A 10741-nucleotide genomic window follows, 5' to 3' on the forward strand; every position below is an offset into this window, starting at 1 on the left:
TGGCATATTTACATACATACTTAAACATAAACATATGTATGCGCATACCAAATACACATTAAGTGCTTGTACATACTCGACTTCAACACGAACATTCAATCAAATGTAATAAAATAAAGCTGCAAATGATACTCCAGAGTGTGAAAAAGCAGCATAAAGCAGAGCTTAATTTGAGTGATTTGCCCTGAGTGAATTTCGAATTCACTGTCACAGCGATAACAATAGAAATAAAACACGCGCTAAAGGTGGAACTGTTGAATATAAATGAGCTGTAGAAATGTGGCAAATAGGTGAATATTACGTTTGTGTGTGTGTGTAATACTATATATTTTATCAGTATACTTATATGAGTAAATTAATTAGAAACGGTTGTTTTTGCTTTACAACGGGTACATAAGTGTGGCAGTTTCAAAAAAAGGGGGTTTTCCTTTTATGCCCGAACATACGCGAAGGCATTTTTTGTTCAGGACAAAAGATCTGTACCGTTCGCCCGATTTATTAAAGCGTTTGGTCTGTAGTTGTGCAAACTGGATTAAGTTTTTCGAAAAGAATTAGCACCTGTTCAGTAATTACATTCAAGTTATTTAATAATAAATGCCGTCGGATCCGCACCATTCATTCGATTTTCAAAAGTGAGGTGTCAAATTAAAGGGCTTAAGGTGCGGATGTTCAATAAAGTTTTGCTTTTCGAAAAGATTGGCCATCAGTTAGGAAATTAGGCTCAAAATATGTGAAATGTTAAATCAATATGGGTATCAACCGAAATGGTTTCGAAAAGGCTTTATATCCTAACTACGTATAGGAAGGTTGCCACATGTTTAAAAAATGTAATCCAAATGTAATTAAAGAAATTTGGTAAGTGAATAAGGTATCACTATATGAGTGTCAGACAAAAGAGGTTTAAGACGGTAGTAGTTTGGAAATATTTTGAAGAAGGTTGCCACATATTTGAGAAGTAGAATCAAATTATTTTATACCCAAGTTATATGAAATATTAAAAATGTATGCCAAATGAAAGAGTTTAAAGAAATATTTAGTTTTGACAATTTATAATTCTTTTGATTATTTAATAAATTAAATGAATTACTTAAACGATGGTTATCAATGGAAGTGGGCTTAAAATCCTTTCTTTCAGAACCACATATTTCTAGAAGAGTTGCCACGTGTTTAAAAAATAAATTTTAACTTAACTCATCAGTTACTTGAAATATTTATAATAATGCGAAATATAATAATAATACGAAAAATAGTTAAGGAAATTTTGGTTCGAAAAAATTGTTAAAAAATCAAATTCAACTTAATTCATCAGTTAATTGAAATATGTATGACAATGCCAGACGATAATGGTAATGTTACATCTTCATCGAAATATTTGCCGATAATTGTATCTATATTCTATGTTATCCATATATTTACGTCTTTACATTTGTTTTTGTTGTAGCGCAGAGTGACATATTTATCGATGGGCTGTATGAATGAAAACTAAGCAATTGCTTTTCCTTAAAACTCTGAACTTTTTTGCTTAAACTTATTCGAATAAATCGAGTAAAATGTCTGAAATTTTAAGAAAAAGCAATTGCTTAGTTTTTATTCATACGGTCCGATGTTTCGGTCGGTTTAGTACCTTACCTTTAGTACCTTCAGTACCGTTAACTTTATCCAAATCGCTGCAATACTGACGGCCAAGCAAATTTCTACACAGTTAAAAAATATATACCACGTATTTAACGATAAATAAAGTGATAAATATGTAAGTCCGTTCAGCTTTTCATATGTTCCGATAAACACCTGTGTATGTTCATAAATAGATATTTGAATTGGTATACACTGTGACCTAGTAGGTCTTTTGTGCCCAACATGCATAATATCATATCCTCGTGTGTATGGCTACGACATCTTTATCTATACTAATATATATTTGAAAGACGTTTTCTTTGTGTTCGCAAAGCTCGAGAACGGCTGAACCGATTATCTTTTAATTTTGGACACCTGCCGCATAGGTCCCAAGAATGGTTATAGGCTAAACAAAATTTCGATATGTAAAGGGGGCGTGGCACCTCCCATACAAACCGAATTTTTTATACTGCATACCTCTGAAAGTGTTCATGGTAGAGTACTGGAATTTAGTATGGAGGTATATAAAATCAATCGCATACTCTTGAAGAAAAATTGAAGCTATTGGAAAAGGGGGCCTGGACCCTCCCATACAAACTGAATTTTTCATATTGCAACTTTTTAGTATTGGAACATGGTATTGCGCTAAACGTAATCAATCGCATAATCTTTGAGAAAAATTGGTGCTATTGGAAAAGAAAGTGTTCACGATAGAATGTTAGAACTTGTTTTGAAAATCTCATAGAGAAAAAGTGGTGTTATTTGAAAAGGAGGCGCGGTGTCTCCCATACAAACCGATTTGTTCATACTGCATACCTCTGGAAGTGTTCGTGGTACAGTACTGGAACTTCGTATGAAAATATGTATGTATATGTAATCAAGGCCATACTCATGGAGCAAAATTAGGTTATTTGGAAAGGTGGTTTAGCTATCTTTGAATGTATTTATAATTCTTCTGTAGGTGTGTTTGTGGTTGATATCCTCATAAATAAGTGTCCGGATTTTAACGAAACTTTTTGTGTGTGTTGAGTGGGTCTTTGGATGATTTGGTTTAACAATTTAGCCCGCCAGTTGGCGCTATAGTTGAGTTATTACTAACAGTCTTATTTATTATCCGATTTGCCTAATATTTAAAATATGTATTGGTAACGGTAAGGGCAATACTATTGCCAAAAAGTGCTGACAAGTGGCGATAGAGTCGAGTTATTACTACAAATCGCCAAGTGAGAAAAGGTGCCGCGAATGTCAGATTAAATCGACCTATTGCACCATTGAGTATATCGAACTTTCCTGTGTTACGATTCGCCGAATGGATGTGATTTTCCAATATTATTATGCGTTTAATCTTTTAAGGTATTTCATCTGAATAAGTATATGTGTGTAGATCGTATTTCTGTAGTACAATGATACGCACCCATTTTGAGATATCCCCCAACTACTTAAACTATAAAGCTTCCAGTACTAGGACCAGGAAGAGGAAAAAGTTTCAAATTTATTTCGCTTTGCGATTAACCGCTGCATAATTAGCGAATTTCAAGAACTTCCTCACGAACATCATACTTTCGTTAGGTTATTTAAAGCGGCAAATGACCACCAAACCATAATTTTAGCAGATTAATGTGCCAATGAAAATCTTAAAAGTGAATTGTTGGTGAAAATGTTGGACCAAAAAGTTTCTATAAAAAAAAAACAATTTTGGGCGGGACGAAATTCGCCGGGTCTGCTAGTTTACCTATAAATAGATATAAATTTTAATATACATACATATGTAAGTATTCTCTCTCATATCAATGCCTCATCATTCTCGCCCTCTTCCTTTCCGAATTAAAATATTTCAAGTGATCTGCACAAAAAGGCCATCGCATATTTTTAAATATTATGACAAATAAAATTTTATCTTGCACTTCAAACAAATATCCATGCAAATATTATCTCATCAAATGCTGCTCATTCACCGGGCAGGTCAAGTCACATCTACATACATACATATGTATGTACCTGCAAATCAAGCGTGTTGCACATTGATTGGATGGCATTGATATTGCCATTGCAAAGGATATAGAGAGACTCGACAAGAATTGGAACACAACGAATTAAAAAACGGACGAAAAATAAAAGAAAAAAAAAATAAAAAATTTTAAATGAACAGTCAGGTATGCATAATAAAAATGGCAAATAAAAAGAAAAAAATCACCGATTGCTATAAAGATATGAGTAAGGTATGAATTACCAACGATAATATTTGCTGGCTTTGGCGTGATAGCCAAAAGAGACGAAAAAGTTTTAAAAAAAATTATGATAAAATGCTTCAAGGACTATAGGTGAAGTACTTTTGTGTGTTGGTAAATATATGTACATTGTAGGCAAAATGTTGTCGCTACAGCGGAAAACCTACATCAGAGCATTGTTGCCTGCGCTTGACAGTTGGCAAATAAAATTTAAAAACAAAACCAAAAACAAGTGAAAATATTGTAAATCTGCGAGCATTTAAATCTGTGTTCGTATGGAAAAGTAGCTTATGTCGAAAGGTTGGCTTTAGTATAAATCGGCATTCGCAGCATACGGTTGCGAATTACTCACTGGCGCTGATCCGTTGAACAACTTTTTGCAAATAAACGTGCAAGAAATACTTCCGATCCTAGTAAGTCAATATTCTCATTAAGTCTCTTCAAAAAAGTCCTTGTCGTTTAAAGAATATAGGGAATGCCGCATTATACTAAAGTCAGCCTTTCGACATAAGCTACTTTTCCATACGAACACAGAAATGATTGATTTTGCTCGTAACCGCATTGCAATAATAAATGTCACTCATACGCCATGTAGGCGTTGGAAGAAAGAATTCGAAGGAATTATGTACATACATACATATACTTTTGTGGAAGTTGGAGATTTAAAAAACAACTATTGCGCTTCATTGAGCATGAGAATTAAAAAGTACGCTTTATTGCTTTGCAATTTCCTTATTTTTTTTACTTTTTTTTCTAAGTGAACAGAGGAAAATGATGGACTGGAGGCTGACTTAACTCGCCTTCAGGGAAAATTATTAAGGATTTTTCGCGCTTTCTTGTTAATGCTATAATTTTTTTTATTGAAGTACTTTTTTTTTAATAACAATATCTACTTCGGGAATTCATAAGGCTTTATGTGTAACTTGCAGTTTCCAAATGGACCAAAGAATATTTATTCTCAAAGACGAGTGCATTAGTGGCAATGTGACATTTTTTCCAATCCAGCCCCCCAAGTCCATTAACCAGTTCAATCAATGGATGGATTTGGCCGGCACTTCAAGGAAGTGTTCCGTCATACATATATGTATCTTAAACTCATGCCGCAACAAACTTTTTTCACAATTATTGGTGAAGCATGCACCTCCAAGAATGATAGAATACAAGATTGCGCATTCCTGCGGGTGATGACGTCAAGATAGCACCGAATAGGAAAGAGTAATTGGAGATGGAGGAGAGACAGAGTGTTAACCGTCAAACCATGGAGGTCGCCATATTTACATGCATATAAACATCTCTGCATACATACAAGCAGTTTGCTAAAATGACGTCACACGAACAACTGATTCTGTCAAATTCGCCAAGAACAAAGTAGCGGTACTGCTGATTGCGCCACCTCTGTCTCCCTACATCGTGATGCACCTCTATGGTTACTAGGTCATACCAAGCTCTCTGAGCTTGCCTTTGAGAGCCCTGAACAAATTTCTCGTACCTTGTTTTGCAAATAGTGGTAGGAATAACACAAAATTATCGGACAGTTGAAAATCCGCCTCAACTATGATCTATACAAAGCAGTTTACATAAATGCATAGAAATGAGCTCCACTATCATTCCAGACCAGAAAAATGCCACACTGGATCTGCAAGCATTTTAATCAAAATAGTATTCTTGACTTACTTTTAGTATTAGAAAAGGAATCTGATTAAATCTTGCCGTCATTGTATTATAAAAAAGGAAGACAAGTATTTATGAAGGTAACGTACCGTCACTCCTGACTGGCGTCTCGGTAGCTTCAACCGAAGTAATTCTTTTGCATATCTCTGTGTCCCGGAACCCAAATATCCCTATAATATCTTGAAAGCCACATCGTTTCGAATATATCTTCATAAATTCGGGTAGAATTTTAAAGATTAAACAACGAACTAAAATCGGTCTTCCAAAGAGCATACACTGCCGTAGTCGTAATTTCCAGAGTGTATTGAAGGAGTCCTCCACTTAATTTGACTCAAAGCACATACCAGATATCTGTAGATGTAGTGCTTAGAAATCGAAGTTTTGACATTTTTCCGAATTTTTTGGAGAGTTTTCTTGTGATTTCCTCGAGACTTTAAAAGATTTTGCTGGAGTTTTCTTTCTTTAGTCAGTACCTTTCTTTAATTTGGGGTCTTTTGAGACACTCTTAAAACTTTTTCGAGACCTTTCGCTGGTATCTTTATGAACTTTTCGGTGTTTTCGAGACTTCGAATTTTCTCACAATTTTCTTCAAAGTTTTGTTAGACCTTTCGAGATTCATCTGGTATTTTTTGAGAATTTTCTTAAGATTTCCTCGGGACCCTATTTAACATCTTTTTCGTGATTTTTCTCCTTCTCGATTTATCCAGTTCTTTTCTGTATTTTTCCAGACTCTCGGGATTTTCTTAGCATTTTCTCGAGACCTCGGGATTCGTAATTTTAGCTACCTTTTCGGACCTCATAGAAATTTTTGGGATTTGTCTGGTCACATAAAATATTCAAATTTGTGAGTTTTAGTTGGCCGAGACATTTATCAACTTTTCGGCGTTTTCGAGGCTAGTCGAAATTTTCTCAGGGTTTTCTTGAAATTTTTTTCTAAACTTTTTGAGATTTTTCGGAATTTTTTAAGAGTTTTCTTGAGGTTTCCTCGGGAACTTGGCAGATTTTTTATGATTTTTCTTTTTTCAGTCTTTTCTTTTTTGTTATTTTTTCGGGATTTTCGAGATTTCCTTAACATCTTCTCGAGACTTTTCTGGACTCTTTCGGACTCCTCGGAAATTTTGTGACTTGTTCGTATCTTCTCGAGATTCGTGGAATTTCTCTGGTGCCATTTAAGTTCTAACTTTTCTTTTTTTCAGTTTGTCGGGAATTTTATATATTTTTCTATGTTTTCGAGACCTGTAGACATTTTCTTAGAATTTTTTCGTTATATTGCGAGAGTTTTCTTGAGATCCCTCGGGACCTTTACAGGTTTTTCGTGATTTTATTTCAGTACTTTTCTGTGTTTTTCTTAACATTTTTCGAGGGCTTTCCAGATTCTTGGGATTTCTCTGGTTAATTATAAAGACCCTTGAGGACTTTTGATCATTTTATGTATTCCGTCGAGAGTTTTATCAAATTTTTGATGGTTTCGAGATTTTTTCCGGATTTCTTTGCATTTTTTCTTGAATTTTCTGGAGTTCCGAGAAATTTTTGTTTCTTTCGTGACTTGTATAGACTTCTTTTAGGAATGTCCATGTGCCACCATGCGTTCAAGTCTTAACTCCTCCTGAAAAATGTTACGATTGGGGGTTAAAAATCATAAATTTTGCCTTGAAATTTTAAGTCTATAATTGACTTAAATGTTTTGTTTTTTATTTTAATTGCTTTAATTTTAATAATGTTAAAATGAAAACTCAATACAATATGAGGAGTGCGACCAGGCTGGCCTTTTTGAGGCTAGATTTAGCATTTAATTTTATGCCATAGCCTCAGAAACTTAGATCTGGCTTCGTGGCTTTTTTCTCGCCTTTTTCTACTTAAAATATTCAAAATAAAATTCCAGCCGGAACTATAAAATTAAATACCTAAGCTTACTAAAAAGCTTTTAATATTTCTAAAACTACTATTTACAGTGCAGAGGTCCGTTTCTGCGAGAAAATACCTTCTTAGATTTTTAAAAAATAATACTAAGACATTTGTTTTAAACCGTATTTTTACAATTCGATTTGTTAGCTGACTACTTGTGTCTTCTGATGTAGAAAATATTTAAATGTTTGCATTTTTCTTATATTGAACTAAACTTTTTTTCTTCATATATATGTATATGTATTTGTTTTGATGAGAATGATTTAAAATATTATTTACAGAAAATCGGTTTTGCGGAACTTATCAAGTTTTTAATGAATAAATAAACCGACTTTTCTTAAATTCAATTTTCATAACGTATAACTTTTTCTAACCTTTTTTTTTAAAAACCCAATTTAGCTTCGCTTCATCTGACCATCTGGTCACACTGACTATGACTATGAGTTTCTCGAAATGCTCGCAGCGATTTAATGAAAAATAAAGTTCCCTCCTCTATGTCTCTACATAGGCTTTTCTAAAAAAAAATATGAATTTCCGATCTGTAGTTTGCTTTTTGATTTCTTCACTTTACCATTCCTAAAGCGACTTGTGTTTATTTCACTTTTCTTCGCTTTCAGCTGTATCATTCCCAACATACAAAAAAAGCCGCCATAGAAAAAAAAACACAACACTTCAAATGTCAATTTGTGCGCTGTGGCAAAAAAAAGAAGGGATGGAGGGGAATTACAAAAAACTGCTTACTAATATTCTGCCATTTTCCACGCTGGTTCATGCGGTTTCACTGACTTTGCTCTATGGTGTGGCTGGTGCTGGTGCACGCGTTGGCAGCTGGTGTCGTCGGCAGCGGTTGCTGGTTGTTCAATGGCAGACATGTGTTGTTGGCAAACATTTAAAACCACAACTCCTTACAACAAAGCGCCAGACGGGTGCAATAGGCTGGGTCGATTTTGTATGGGGGAAAATAAAAGCCATCGGATCGGTTCGAACAATTTTTGCACTTTTGGGTTGGGCTCGTCAAAGCGGTTTTTTGTTCTTTAAATCGGGGCTTCGGATCGGTTCAACGGTTTGGAAATCAAAACAAAAAAAACACCGCGCAAATTTAAGTATCAAGTGCAACAAGGATGAGTGACAATGGTCTGTCAAATGAGATGGATTGCCATACTTACTTACTTCATATTACAATAAAAATAATTAAGTAAAATTAAAAAAATTTAACAAAAAAAAATTTTATTTTTATTATAACCAACTTTGAGTTCCAAGCTTCCATATTTATTTGCATAAACAGAATTTTCCTACGGTGACGGAAAATATAGGTTTGCGAATTTTATCTACCGAAAATATTCCTAAATTCGTAATAATTCGCAAACGCTAGCCAATTAGACAAAACCGAGGGTATGTTCAGGATCAGTGCCTTAAGCACTCCCAGGAAATAGAACAATCTATACGTTTGTCGAAAAAGATAACTTGAAGAGCAACCCTGAACTATCGGACTGCCAAAATACACTGGCGGTCATTAGAAAAAGACTCGCCTTACTTTGAAGAGTTTTGGCTATATTTCCATGGTTTATTTTACGTTCAATATTTTTTTAGAAAAGCCTTGCTCCCTTGCCCCTTTTCAAACTTTATACAAAAATTATAAAAATTCGATGAATTTTCACCAAATTTTTTAACTTTTTATTCAGATTTTTATGAAAAATTTCTGGTACGCAGTTTTGTAGCTCATTCAATTTTAGGATAATAAAGTGCAAGTTTCCATATAAAAAAATTCTCGGGCACACTTTGTATGGGAAAAAATTCGTGACACCATCAGCAACAAAAATTCTTAAAAATCAACGGTATTTTGTAGCCAATTGAAACTTGCACTTTATTACCATAAAACTGTATGGGCTACAAACTGCATACCAGACATTTTTCTAAAAACTCTGAATAAAAAAGTTTAAAAATTTGGTGAAGATTTTTCGAATTTTTATAATTTTTGTATAATCTTTGAAAAAAGGACTTATATGGTGTTTGTTGTATAGCTGAGATTATACAAAAAAATATTAAACATAAAATAAACCATGGAAATATAGCCAAAACTCTTCAAAGTAAGGCGCGTCTATTCCAATGACCGCTAGTGCTCGCTCTGGCGCTTCAAATTAAAGCATAATATTTTACATACTTGTAATTGACTTCATAAAACAATATATTTTCACTATTGCAAAAGTATTAAATGAAACAAAAAATTTCGACCCGCCCTAGGGTGCAGCCTCTTCTACTTTTTATTTGCTGCTTACAGCCTCAAATATGCGTTGTTGTTTATTTTTTTTTTAACTTCAGTAACTTCAGCTTTTACATACATACAAAAATATATTGAAAGCTTGTTTGTGTGTGTACGCTTTTGTGACTTTTCACAGCCATTCAGCAAATTGTTAGCTCGTATTTCCTTTAATCTTCTTTGACTACAACAACAAATACGGACTTTGGCATGCAAACGAATACCAAGAAGCATACATTCATGCGTGTAATTTGTAAGGTTTGAAGTGTATACAAATATTGTGAGGGAACACCATATTTGAAAGTTAAATAAACAGATCGAAGGCAAGTAGAGGCGGTAGCCTACATCTGAGTATGTACGGTGGTGGTCAACGAGTAGAGACACGCAACATTTTAACAAGTTTTGTATGTTCTTTTTTTTAGTTTTTTTAATTCATTATTTTTTTATGAAAGTATGGCTCGTTGTCTGGTAAGACAAAGTTTCAAAAAAATTTCCAACTATTCAATCAGGATTTATAAGAAAACTTCAAACCATTGTAAAGTGTTTTTTTTTTTTGCTGGCCTTCGTATGGACGAATATGCCTGAGACCGTCAACAAAAAAATTTGCAAAAAATCGAGTACTTGTACTTTGTTATACTTAAAGTTTTCAATAAAAAAATTGAGATTTTTCTATGAATTCTAATTAAAATGTTTGCAATTTTTATGAAACTTTGTCGAATTTTCCTAACTTTTGCACAAGCCTTAAAATTTGCGCTTACTTGATTTAGATGATGATACAACTACACAAAAGAAAAGCACCTTAAAATTTTTTTTTACTATCGCATCCCTATTTTTCTTTCGCCACTGTATATGTTTTTATAAGCATTTGCATGCGTTTTCCATTTTATAAGCTCATTATGTAGCTAGCATCAAATTTCGCTGCAGCTTCTTTTCTTCTTACTCCAATCACTATTTTATGGGTTTATGTGATATAACTCTCATACGTTTATTTACTAGCAACTTTTTTGAATTCAAAAAACGTTGGCTTATTTATTATCTTTCAATTTGCTGGCAATGCTTGCGAAAT

Source organism: Rhagoletis pomonella, unplaced genomic scaffold (assembly GCF_013731165.1).
Source record: "Rhagoletis pomonella isolate Grant_MI unplaced genomic scaffold, Rhpom_1.0 Rhpom_scaffold_00005, whole genome shotgun sequence".
Classification (NCBI taxonomy): domain Eukaryota; kingdom Metazoa; phylum Arthropoda; class Insecta; order Diptera; family Tephritidae; genus Rhagoletis; species Rhagoletis pomonella.